At 35.1% G+C, this 14,439-nt stretch overlaps 1 long non-coding RNA gene across 1 annotated transcript in view; it reads right to left on the bottom strand.

Moving 5' to 3' along the window:
* The window catches only part of LOC131400697 (uncharacterized), a 71,684-nt gene extending 62,006 nt beyond the window's left edge, over positions 1-9,678 (bottom strand). The window contains exons 1-2 of the long non-coding RNA XR_009217405.1: positions 9,476-9,678; positions 2,512-2,619 (exon numbers count right to left, since the gene is read on the bottom strand). This is a non-coding gene — a long non-coding RNA (uncharacterized LOC131400697). The remainder of the gene's footprint in view (positions 1-2,511; positions 2,620-9,475) is intronic.
* Positions 9,679-14,439: the final 4,761 nt, after the last annotated feature.

Genomic DNA, 14,439 nt, shown 5'->3' on the forward strand with positions numbered 1-14,439 from the left:
TAAGGGATGTTGAGCATCTTTTCTAATGCTTATTGGGCGCTGTATGTCTTTTCTGTTGAAATGTCTATTCAAGTCCTTTGCCCATATTTTTAATTGGGTTATTTTGTTGTTGTTATCGAGTTGTAGAAGTTCCTTATATATTCTTGATAATAACCTCTTTTTAGATGTATGATTTGCAATTATTTTCTCCCATTCCATACGTTGCAATTTCACTCTGTTGATTGTTTGTTTTGATGCGTGAAAGGTTTTAAGTTTGGTGTAGTCCCGCTTGTCTATTTTTGCTTTTGTTTTCGGTGTCACATCCAAGAAATTATGCTGCCTTAACAAAGAACGAAATCGCGTCACATGCTACAACACGGATAAACTTCAAGTACATTATGCTGAGCAAAGTAAGCCAGTCACAAGAGGATACATACTATATGATTCCACTCCAGTGAAGTAGCTAAAGTAGTCAAAGTCTTAGAAACAGAAAGATGTTTACCAAGGGCTGGAGGAAGAGGGGAAGAAAAGTTAGTATTTAATGGCTATAGAATTCCAGTGTTGCAAGACGAACAAGTTCGAGAGATCCATTGTACTACAATGTGAATATACTTAACCTTACTGAACTGTGTGCTTAAAAATAGTCAGGATGGTAAATTTAATTGTTTTTACCATAATAAAAAAAAAAAAAGAAATTAAGCTTTAAGAAAAAAGAAAAAAGAAAGTATGCAAACACAAATTTGGAAATAGAATATGCTCCTTTTTTACATTCCCACTAGATGCAGATATCTTACAAAGTTCACAGGAGTATAATCATTATATACATAAAATACGAAGGATATAAATCTTCCTAATGGGACCATTTTCAAGGACATTCCTATGAAACATGATATCCAGGCACATTTAAGGCAGTTACAGTACTCTATTAAGGTTGATTAAGATTGCCAAAGCAACAGTTACAACCTCAGAGAATAAAGTGTTCAGTAAAATCGCTTTCCTCATGAATAACCTGGCTCAATATATTAGAGAAAAACGAACCGAGTGGCTTATATGGCAGTTAAAATAGTTGCATTGTTCTATTAAAAAGCAATCATTTGATATTAAATTGGCCATTAACAGATATTAATTTGTAATTTTAGATTACTGGTAACTGAAATAATTCATTCTTCATTAAAATAATTTACTCTCATAAAAGATATTAATTTATGGATTTATAGATTTTTTTAAATTTACATATTTTATTGTCCCACTTGTTTTAAAATCTTTTAAATGTCTTCCATTCTTATGGCTACTATTCTATGACAAATTTATTCTATAACAGAAATAACCAAACACACATATGCATAAATGTGTATTGTGTGAATGTGTCTGTTGGAGATGGACTTGTATAATTAGACAACTTTTAGCGGTAATTTATTGTATATATTATGACCTTTAAATAACCACCACGGTATATGTTATAAGGATTTACAAAATATAAAGACATAATTATTGAACATTATACCTTCTGACATGTAATGTCCCACTTGGCATAAAATGCCAAAATTCCATGTTTTAGTAGTACATATAGAAATCATGAGGAATGAACTCAGCAAGAACAATAAGGAAGAAAATAATACAGAATAAATATTTACTTGCTATTGTTTGGTGTTAGCTTAAGATATACCTTTGATGATTATAAGAGCTAGTGACCCCAAAATTAATGGTAGGTACATGAGGAGGCATCTTAATATTGACTAAATTTCATAACTGTAGGCAATCATTTGATTAAATGATGCTAATACCTCACATCTTTTAAGCTAAAGATTTTTGTGAGATCCATAAAACTAAGATATGTTTGGGATTTCTCTGCAAGCTTTAAAATTTGAGAGTACAATTCTGCTGTTGTTTATATCCATTTAACCAAGAGGGAGCATGGTCCAGATAAATTAAATGACTTTGTTTACTAAAATCACCAATGAGTGGTCTAGCCAGAATTTCAGCCATGCCATTTATATTAAATGCTATCCAAAACCCAGAAGTCAGGTAACTTTGCTATAGCTCATAAAGCGTCCTTAGACAGTTGAGGACAATACCCCCCAAATGCCTTCTTTAAGAAAAGAATGAAATGACTCAATGATGGTTGACATTTTCAAATTAAGCATGATAGAGACCGAGCAGTTCTTTAACAGTCTAGATTCTTCAAAGAAAAAATAAAAAAAGCTGGAATACGTTAGTAATGAATTTAATGAACCAAATCCTGTTTTCTTTCTTTTTTTAATACTACTTACCATGAATGGGATCTATCTATAGATCTGGAAGTGCCAATATAAAAGTTTTAGGTGGAAAATATGATGTAATAGTTTACTTTAACACCCTCATATTTTTGATGAATGGTAAGTTTTAAGGCTGCCTGAAAACGTCTTTAAATTCATATTTGTAATTCCTATAAGATGGCATTGATAAATAGGATTTCAGAACATGATTTCTAAAAAGTGTCCCCAGTGAATTTCTGAGGTTCCAGCCACAATGAGCATTCTGAAAGCACGGTACCTTGCTCAAGATGGTCTTCAGGCAATGGAGAATGTTGTGAGTCTGCAATCGTATCAGCTTGGATATCTTCCCTTTTCAGCACACATAGTCTCGCTCTGTTATTAATTCCTGCAGAGACATACAGTAAAATGATAGCCATTTTAAGTATTACAGGACACACACCTTTATTACTCAAAGTCTCTTCAACTTTTTCTTCCAGTGTAAAGTAATTCCAATATTGAAGTTAATTCATAACATGGATGAATATAAATTGAATGTCTAAATTCCATTTGGAACCTCCATTTATTGAAAGCACATTGTATGTCAGGCTCTTTAACGAACATTCTGTACAATTAATCTAAATTGATTTCCACAACCATTTTTGGAGCAAGTGCTATAATCTGTAATATGCTGACAGGAAGAGTAAAAGTCAGAAAAGATCTCAGAACTTATCCCATTCCACATACTTAGAAGGTTTTTAGGCTGGTTTGGAATACAGGTTTAAAGAATTCCATGCTAGAATACTGTTCTGTCTCAGTGACGGTATATGTGAATCAACTTTTACTCCTAAAATTTTGAGCAGCATCAATTCCTTAACTATTTCCAAATTCCCACCCACTATTGCATTTGATTTTTCTTATTCTTGTTTCTGCTGTTGTTTTATTGTGTTTACATTCCTCCCTTTGCATGAAAATTATACAGGGAGACATGATGTATTCACATTTAAGACTATGTCAATATTAACTGTAATTCTCACAATTACACTGAAGATTATGTGGTATTCTTGCCAACAGTTGTTAAAGAATTCATCCTTTCATACTTTTTAAAGAGTCTTTACTGGTTGTTTATCCAACAGTAATAGAGAATTTTCCTCAATTTTCCATCAAAAACACTTCAGAGTTTATTAAAAATATTCAAGTATTCTGTAGAAACTCGGGCTGGAAGATGTGAATATTATAATGTTCTTAGAAATAATCAAATTGCTGAAGGTTTTGGCACGATAAATTTTGCATGATTATTTTGCCTCTCAGATTAAGATGTCTCTAATTAGAATCTGAATTTCTGATATTTACATGAGGAAAGCAAAGTATTTGTGTCCATGATCTGGTGTGACCCCTTACTCCGGAATTAGGCATTATTTCTTTGATCTATAGATGAGTACCTGCAGCCCTGTGCTATTGAAAGTAATTTTTTTTAGCTCTTATTTATTTAACTTTTCAAGTAGCAATTATGCAGAATCTCTGGCATATTGTTTGTCAGTAATGAATGTGCTATTCTGAGTTTGGAGGACTAGGGGCATTCATTTGTATTTCAGACAAAAGGTAGCCCTTATTAGTTCATCTTGACAAACACTGAAAGGGTAGTCTTAAGTCAGATATCACAATCCTTCAATAAATAACAATCACAAAAAAGCTGTTGATTATATCTACAAAAAGTGGAATCTGAATGAGGATTAATATCTCCAGTAAGGAGTTGTGACTTTTCTAATAGACACATGGATAGGGACATGCTTATTTATAATAAATTTGGTTTCCTTAACATATTTTTTAAAGAAAAAGCATGCTTCCCTTCTATTTTACATGTTTCAAGATATAATTATAAAGTTCTCTGTACGAATGTAGGAAGTAAAATTATGGACATCCAATACTTCAATCTACCTTTAACGACACTAGTCTGTTTGAGTTTACATTCAGTTGTTTCCCAAAAGAATATGTGAATTTTAGTGAAATAGATTGTTCAGCATGTTTCCTCACATTTTATTCATAGCTCAATGAAAGATGGATCAATGTTAAATGGATTTTAAATATAAAATATGCATTTGCAGAAAACAAAGGTATAATCAAGACTCCTATCCTTCTCCTAATTCACTCTTGAGATCGCTCATGGTTTCTGAGGCAAAATCTACAGAGCCTCAAAGATACCAAGAGTTTGAACAAAGAACGTATTGAATAAAGCCTGCAGTCACTGGCTTAATGAAGCAAAGGAAAATATAGCCGTGTAACAAGAAGATGCAGCTTAAAGAAGGGAGACTAACTCAAGAGACAGTGCTTCCTCCTGAGATAGAATAAATAAAATGTGCAGATTGGAGCTTTAAAGATATACTGTTTAGGAGTTGTGTTTAGAGAATGACATTTTTAAATACAATATTCTAAATAACAAGTATCAACAAGGGCAAGCGAATAGGACATCACAGAAAACTACAATATTTTGGAGGATTGAATACAGCGATTATCATATAACACAAGAAAAAATATACAAAATTAGCAACAACAGCATTTAGAAGGTTCAGCCCTACAGTTATTTTCTAAGCTAATTAAAAATACTCCAATTTTAAAAAATCATTGAATTAATCGAAAGGAATTCCATTATTGACACCTGATTCAACGGCCTGGACAATCAAATGTGAACATATCTCAACACAGAGAGAACAAAATACAGTCATGCGTTGCTTAACGAACGGGATACGTTCTGACAAATGTGTCGTTAGGTGATTTCATCGTTGTGTAAACGTCATAGAGTGTAGTTACACAAACCTAGATGGTGTAGCCTACTACACACCTAGGCTATATGGTACTATCTTACGGACCACTGTCGTACATGCAGACTATTGTTGACTGAAATGTCGTTACGCAGTGCATGAGTATAGTGGAGAATGATGAATTTAAATGGATAAGGTTATAATCTATGAATGAGTTATGAAACTGCCAAAAAAGAATTCTTGAAAGCAAGAATTGTACTTGTAAGGGAAATTACAATAATAGATGGACTTTAATGCCCCAAACGGACTCAGTGAAAATTTAAGAATTGGCAAAGGGAAAAGATAATAATTATAAAACTAATGTTGTTGATGGAAAAGAGAGCAGGGGCTGATAGTTTTAGAGAAATTACAAATGCAGGTAATAAGTAATTGGGATTTTACTTGTAAATAGTATTTTTAAAATGCACTGGCAGAGGGGAGAGGGATTATTATCAACCGATAGTAAAGAATGTGAGAATTTACACGTTAGCAAGGGGGAGTATAGACTGAATACTAACTGAACCAAACCATGAAAATAGAGGATGAAGAGAATTCAGGTTAAATACAGCAAATTACACCCTAGGAATTCATCACCAACACTCCAAAAAAATTAAAATTATAATGAGGGAATCAATAAAGGCATTAAACCTCATGGACAAAGTATAATCTATAACATCAGATAAAGTATGTCAAAAAATTTGCAAGCAGGATACGAGTTAAGAAAGAATGCCTTTCCCAGAAATGCAAGACAGGTTCTCCAAAAAAAAAGTCTTAAATTCTCAGCATGTGAAATACAATAGACTCATCCCAATCTATCTTGATGAACTTGTGAGACAATGACAATATCATTAAAACTAGCAGGGGAAAGAATAGATTACATTAAAGGATTGTACAGCCACATAGTATTGTGCTTCTCAAGAACACCACGGAGAGTCAGAAAGCTGAGGCGTTTACATTTGTGAGGAGTAATTGCCATTTGGGAAATATTTACCTGCCTTGAATGATACTAAATGTAATGGCTGATTAGAGCATTCTTTGTTCAAGAATCTGGTCAATATGCCTCAATATTGCAACAAAAACTATAATAATAGGTATCAACCCAACAACAATATTCTTTATTGTCTCAAAAGAAAGGATCTCGGCAGAAAGATTTAAAGTTGGTTACATTTCCTGAAAGGGTTCCAGTATTCAGTAGGAGAAAACAAAGATAAATTTGTAAGTATATCCAAATATACTTTTTTGAGCGATTTGTTCTTTTTTGTAGTCACTTCTTGCAAAAAGATTAGCCAAACTACTAATTATTGTAATAACGAAGAAATGTGATTCAAGGGATTTTAAATTGAATGCTGTGCATTTATTGTGAGTTTATTTTCTATAGAATATAATTGGAATGAATTTAATTGTGGAAATTGTTTCAGTAATATACGATATCTCTAGTACAGTAATTTCTAAGGATTTGAGAAGTACACAAATGGTAATGGTCACTCATGGTAATAATATTTTTACACATATGTATAAAAGAGTTGAGAGAAGGAGTTTATGACCCAGTTCATAGCAAAGTTCCAGTTTATAAATTCATATAATATCTATATATCTGAGTTGAACAAAAATACAAATCTTCCTTGCACCATAATGCTCCATTAAATACTGATCAAATTTTTGTTCACAGTTATGAAGAAGTCAAAAATATTTCCTCCAGTAAAATAAATATAAAGCAGCAAAAAGCCATATAAAGTATACTGGTCAACACGCATTACTTGGGGAGTCCTTAAAAGCAGCAATTACCACCTCAAAGTTCATTTGTACACTGGTGTCTGTATTTTTAGGTAATTTATGCCAGTTCTTTACTATTTCCTTGCCTTCATTGAAGAGCCATGTTTAGCTTTCTCTAGGATATAATTCTGGTATGACATTCCAATATGGAATATTAAAATTCTCAAACATACAGGAAAGTTAAAAGAATGGTGCAGTGAAGGCGCATATAACATCCTCAGAGAGGTACATTTTACTTTAGTTGGTTTATCATATAGCTATCCATCTGTTCATTCCTCTTTCCACTCGTCAAGTCATTTTGTGTATATATATATATATATATATATTTGAAAGTAAGTGGCAGACATCAATACATCCGATTGCCAAACACTTTAGCGTGCATATTATCAATATTTATGGTTCTTTTTGTTTTATTTCAGGTAAAATGTGCACACCTAATTGAAGTGCATCATCCTGAGCGCACCTGTCTGTGAGTGTTGACAAAGGCGTATGCCTGTGTAACCTAAACCTCTGTCAAGAGGCAGAACTCACCCTCACTCCACTCCTTCACGAAATTCTCAATCAATTCACACCTCCACTCAGATAGGCAAGAGAGTTCTCATTTTTTTCACCATAGGTCTATTTTGCTTTTTATCAAATTTCATATAAATGCAAACATACGATTTGTATTTTTATATGTCTTCTTTAAGCATTTTTAAAAGATTCGTCTGTTATCCTTTATCGATAAGCCATATCTTTTTATTACTAAGTAGTAGTCCATTTTATAAATATATCACCATTATTGCATTCATGTCGTTATTGATAAAAACCTAGACTGTTGCTAATACTGGGTTCTTATTAATAAACCTGCTTGGAGTGTCTCTGTACAAATATATTGTGGATATATTTTCATATTTCTTGGGTCAATTTTTAGGAGCAGGGCTGCTTGGTCTTGGGTATGGGCTTTTGCAGCATTGTAGGAAACTGTTAATTTCTCTCATTACAATGTGAAGGTTATTTTGTAACTTTATATGTTTATGTAACCTTCTTTTACTGTGCAACACAGGGTTCTTTCAAGTTAAACATTGTGGAATCTTTTACTACATTTTTAATATCCACAATACTCTTTGTCTTTTACTAGGATATTCATTGTGACAGCTTCCTGGTCACTTCACAACCTGCATATATTTTGATGACCTTTCCCTTTTGTTTACACTCTTTCAGCTAGTTTTATCTCATGTGACATAATTTTACATACAAGCCACTTAAAGCTTTATACATCAGGGGACATATCAAGTTCATTTTCTTGTTGAAAAAGGATATTAAGCTTTCTAATTTAGTACAGACAGGCTCACTTGTATTTTAAATTATATAAGTCTTGACAATATTATAATATAACCATATTTGAACCTAGTCATCCTAGTGAGCTATTCAATTTATTCTCCCATGTTGGAGGTGAAGCTTCTCCAAGACAGGATTTTGGGATATATTCAGCCAGAGAACCAGAACTATTATGAAATGTGTGTGTATGTGTGAGCATGTATGTGTGTGTGTGCATGTATGTGTGTGTGCATGTTTGTGTGTGTGTGTAAGACAGAGAGAGACACAGAGAGAGAGTTAAAAGATTCCATTTGAGTGAGCGGTGATAGCATTTTGAAGTTAGGAAGTTTCTCTTACTCATTATTATATTTCCAACGCTTTGCACAGTGCCTAACTGATTGGGTAAATATTAGTTAAACCCATAGGCTAGTGTGTCATAATTATACCTTCAAACCAGTGTCCTCTTGAAAAATTACATGAAGACAACATCACCGTCATTAGTCCTCATCGCTTAGGAAGCATGGAGGAGCTACTCTCTCCTCTCCCTCCTTCTTCTTCTTTTCCTCTTACTATGTGGAAAGATAATGGTTAGAAGGTGGTTCTGCAGCTTTTCCTTTAATTTCGTGGAGGCCTGAAGATTTGACCCTTGGTCCATTTTTCTTACACCGTTAATTCCAGGAATTGTTGGGTTTTTACGCCTAATGAATCCAAGATAAATTAGAGTCCAGCTAAGGACCATGGAGCAAACCGCGGTGCCTCATTGATGAGATAAGTGATGAGTCGTTGGTGGGGATGGGTTGACCCTGCAATTGGAGGCTATCGCTTAACACCTGAGAACACTCCAGGACCGAGAAGACGTAAGAGATGGAAGTACTCCACAGCTGGTTCCTTACCTGAATTGAGGTTGTCTTTTCGTGTTCAGCATGGTCCTTTGTGAAGACTCGTGTTCCGGGTGTAGAATGGTGGGAACATTGGAAGCTGTGCTGGGGGTCATGAGCCCTGTGCTATGCCGATTCTCTGCGCACTGTCTGTTGCTTGCCCTTTATGTGGCCGAACACTTGGCACTGGGTGAAGCCTATCCTGTCTAACATGTTTGGCTGTCATAAGGACCCAAGTGGATGGCTGTTGCTCAAAAAGAGTGGGCCCTATACCATAGCAAGATGCTCTAAAATAATTGATCAATACTATGGACTTGATATATGGGAGAGATAAGGACAAGAAAAAAGTATAGAACAAATTGAGGGCATTTAGGTCTTATCAACATGGGTCACAGATCATTAAGGTACCAAAAATATTTTTTTAAATAAAAATTGAAATGGTTCATTTTTCATGAGGTTACTTTTAGCTATATGGATTTAAAAAAGCAATAATAAAATGACAAAAAATGCCACCTACTGAATGCTGTGCAGGTATAAAAACAGTCCATAATTAAATGACCAAGCCGAGGAATTTTCTGCTCTCAGTGCCCTTCGGTTCTTAGGTTGGCGAAGCCACTGGACACATTGAGGTTCCCAGGAAATAGTGACTCTTCCCAGAAAGATGCAAAAATGCATGTGGCCAGTTGCACGTGGACACCCCCCTCTCCAGCTGAAAAGGCCAGATTCAGAAATTCTCAGCTTCTCTACAACAGAGACAAATCACAATACGTGAGCAAGAAAGGAACAAGTGGCTGAAAACTTCGTGGGGCGATGGAATTCAGAGTCTACATTGCACTGATCAGTGCAATTCTTTATAAAACAATGGCGACCTCCTCCTTTATTTCCAGACGAACTTTTCTGTGTGCAAGTTCCTTCCCCTTCCTCCTCAACACAAGCCCTGTTGCACTTCCCTTACTGACCTTGCGTTTTTCACTCAAGCGTTCATTTTCCACCTCTACTGTAAGCAGGTTATAAAAGCGTTTATTACACAGGTATAGATCTTTCCTTTTTTTAGTGGAAATTTTATTACACGTACTCAAACTACCACGTAGAAATACGCTGCATGTACATTTTGGGTTTTACAGATCTGAAACGAATTTCCAGACCAGCTATTTAGGACTCTGGGAAAATTTACGAGGGCAACTCGCTGGTTAATGACTGAGGGTGTAGCTATGCTGCTGCCGTGCCTACTGAGGCCGAGATGTGCGAACAGCAGACATAATACTCTCTGGATTTTCACTAATGATTTGGTGACTTCTACATGTTTGGCTTCTATATTCCCAGGAAAGAGAAAATTTGAATAATGATACCTAATGGTGAGGAGGCAAATGATTGGCAGTGATCCTTTTCATTCTCCCTCTAAAGTTTTGTTTTGTTTTGTTTTTGTGAGGAAGATTGGCCCTGAGCTAACATCCGTTGCCAATCTTCCTCTTTTTTTTATGTGGGATGCCACCACAGCATGGCTTGATGAGCCATGCAGCGGGGATGAGTAGGATGAGTAGGTCCGAGCCTGGGATCTGAACTGTGAATCCCTGACCATGGATGGACTGTACCAACTTAAGCACTACACCACCGGGCCAGCCCCTGTCCCTCTAAAGTTTTAAAGTAAAAGATGAAAAAGATGGACAATTTTAGAAACTGCATAGATTTCGGGATATCATGATGTATGTAATTGGAATCGACATCATTGGATTTTTTGTGATAAGAAGCAACAAGTACGTCTAGGACATATTTCTTATATTAAAAACCAATATGATAAACATTGTTAATGCAAATACATGTATTCCTTGTTTCCCAAGTTATATTTCACGAAAAATGTTCAATATGTCACATGACATTGAGTTTAATTTCTTGTGATTTTTAATTTTTTGTTTACTGCAGTAACATTGGTTTATAACATTGTAAAAATTTCAGGTGTACATCATTGTACTTCTATTTCTGCATGGACTACATCATGTTCACCACCAAAATACTAATTACAACCCATCACCACACACATGTACCGAATTATCCCTTTCACCCTCCTCCCTCCCCCCTTCCCCTCTGGTAACCACCAATCCAATCTCTGTCTCTATGTGTTTGTTTATTGTTGTTATTATCTTCTACTTAATGAAGGAAATCATACGGTATTTGACCTTCTCCCTCGGACTTATTTCACTTTGCATTATACCCTCAATGTCCATCCATGTTGTCACAAATGGCTGGATTTCATCGTTTCTTATGGATGAGTAGTATTCCATTGTGTATATATACCACATCTTCTTTATCCATTCGTCCCTTGATGGGCACTTAGGTTGCTTCCAAGTCTTCGCTATTGTAAATAACGCTGCAATGAACACAGGGGTGCATGTACCTTTGCAAATTGGTGTTTTCAAGTTCTTTGGATAAATACACAACAGCGGAATAGCTGGATCATATGGCAGTTCTATCCTTGATTTTTTGAGGAATCTCCATACTGTTTTCCATAGTGGCTGCACCAGTTTGCACTCCCACCAGCAATGTATGAGAGTTCCCTTCTCTCCACATCCTCTCCAACACATGTTGTTTCCTGTCTTGTTAATTATAGCCATTCTGACGGGCGTGAGGTGATATCTCATTGTAGTTTTGATTTGCATTTCCCCGATAGTTAGTGATTTTGAACATCTTTTCATGTGTCTGTTGGCCATCTGTATATCTTCTTTGGAGAAATGTCTGTTCAGATCTTTAGCCCATTTTTTAATTGGGTTGGTAGTTTTTTTGTTGTTGAGATGCATCAGTTCTTTATATATTTTGGAGATTAAGCTCTTATCAGATGTATGGTTTGCAAATATCTTCTCCCAATTGTTAGGTTGTCTTTTCGTTTTGTTGATGGTTTCCTTTGCTGTGCAGAAGCTTTTTAGTTTGATGTAGTCCCATTTGTTTATTTTTTCTATTGTTTCTCTTGCCCGGTCAGACGTGGTGTTTGAAAAGATGTTGCTAAGACCGATGTCGAAGAGCGTACTGCCTATGTTTTCTTCTAGAAGTTTCATAGTTTCAGGTCTTACATTCAAGTCTTTAATCCATTTGGAGTTAATTTTTGTGCATGGTGTAAGGTAAGGGTCTACTTTAATTTTTTTGCATGTGGTTATCCAGTTTTCCCAACACCATTTGTTGAAGAGACTTTCTTTTCCCCATTGTATGTTCTTGGCTCCTTTGTCAAAGATTAGCTGTCCATAGATGTGTGGGTTTATTTTTGGGCTTTCGATTCTATTCCATTGATCTGTGTGTCTGTTTTTGTGCCAGTACCATGCTATTTTGGTTACTATAGCTTTGTAGTATATTTTGAAATCAGGGAGTGTGATACCTCCAGCTGTGTTCTTTTTTCTCAGGATTCCTTTAGCTATTCGGGGTCTTTTGTTGTTCCACATAAATTTTAGGATTCTTTGTTCTATTTCTGTGAAAAATGTTGTTGGAACTTTGATAGGGATTGCATTGAATCTATAGATGGCTTTAGGAAGTATGGACATCTTAACTATGTTAATTCTTCCAATCCAAGAGCACGGAATATCTTTCCATTTCTTTGTGTCTTCTTCAATTTCTTTCAGAAATGTTTTATAGTTTTCGGTGTACAGATCTTTCACCTCTTTGGTTAAGTTTATTCCTAGGTATTTTATTCTTTTTGTTGCAATTGTAAATGGGATGGTATTCTTAATTTCTCTTTCTGCTACTCCATTGTTAGTGTACAGAAATGCAACTGATTTTTGTATGTTGATTTTGTATCCTGCAACTTTACCATATTCGTTTATTACTTCTAAAAGTTTTCTGGTGGATTCCTTAGGGTTTTCTATATATAAAATCATGTCATCTGCAAATAGTGACAGTTTCACTTCTTCTTTTCCAATTTGGATTCCTTTTATTTCTTTCTCTTGCCTGATTGCTCTGGCTAGGACTTCGAATACTATGTTAAATAGGAGTGGTGACAGTGGGCATTCTTGTCTGGTTCCTGTTCTTAGAGGGATAGCTTTCAGTTTTTCACCATTGAGGATGATATTAGCTGTGGGTTTGTCATATATGGTCTTTATTATGTTGAGGTACTTTCCTTCTATACCCATTTTATTCAGAGTCTTTATCATAAATGGATGCTGTATCTTGTCAAATGCTTTCTCTGCATCTATTGACATGATCATGTGATTTTTATTCTTCATTTTATTAATGTGGTGTATTACGTTGATTGATTTGCGAATGTTAAACCATCCCTGCATCCCTGGAATAAATCCCACTTGATCATGGTGTATAATCTTTTTAACGTATTGTTGTATGCGATTTGCTAGTATTTTGTTGAGGATTTTCGCATCGATGTTCATCAGTGATATTGGCCTGTAATTTTCTTTTTTTGTGTTGTCCTTGTCTGGTTTTGGTATCAGGGTAATGTCAACTTCATAGAATGAGTTAGGGAGCTTCCCCCCCTCCTCAATTTTTTGGAAGAGTTTGAGAAGGATAGGTATTAAGTCTTCTTTGAATGTTTGGTAGAATTCACCAGGGAAGCCGTCTGGTCCTGGACTTTTATTTTTAGGGAGGTTTGTGATTACTGTTTCGATCTCCCTACTGGTGATTGGTCTATTCAAATTCTCTACTTCTTCTTGATCCAGTTTTGGAAGGTTGTATGATTCTAAGAATTTATCCATGTCTTCCAGATTGTCAAATTTGTTGGCATATAGCTTTTCATAGTATTCTCTTATAATCTTTTGTATTTCTGAGGTGTCTGTTGTAACTTCTCCTCTTTCATTTCTGATTTTACTTATTTGTGCCTTCTCTCTTTTTTTGTTGGTGAGTCTAGCTAAAGGTTTGTCTATTTTGTTGATCTTTCCAAAGAACCAGCTCTTGGTTTTATTAATTTTTTCTATTTTTTTTTGGTCTCTATTTCATTTATTTCTGCTCTGATTTTTATTATTTCCCTTCTTCTACTGATTTTGGGCTTGATTTGTTCTTCTTTTTCCAGTTCTTTTAGGTGCATTGTTAGATTGTTTCTTTGAGGTTTTTCTTGTTTGTTGAGATAGGCCTGTATCGCTATAAACTTCCCTCTTAGAACCGCTTTTGCTGTATCCCATAAATTCCGGCATGTCGTATTTTCATTTTCATTTGTCTCCAGGTATTTTTCGATTTCTTCTTTGATTTCTTCGTTAACCCAGTTGTTGTTCAGTAGCATTTTGTTTCATCTCCATGTATTTGTGGCTTTTCTAATTTTCTTCCTATAGTTGATTTCTAGTTTCATACCGTTGTGGTCAGAAAAGATGCTTGGTATTATTTCAATCTTCTTAAATTTATGGAGACTTGTTTTGTGGCCTAATATGTGATCAATCCTGGAGAATGTTCCATGTGCATTTGAAAAGAACGTGTATTTTTCGGTTTTTGGATGGAATGCTCTGTATATATCTACTAGGTCCATCTGTTCTAGTGTGTCGTTTTAGGCCAATGTTTCCTTAT

Source organism: Diceros bicornis, chromosome X (genome assembly GCF_020826845.1).
Source record: "Diceros bicornis minor isolate mBicDic1 chromosome X, mDicBic1.mat.cur, whole genome shotgun sequence".
Taxonomy (NCBI): domain Eukaryota; kingdom Metazoa; phylum Chordata; class Mammalia; order Perissodactyla; family Rhinocerotidae; genus Diceros; species Diceros bicornis.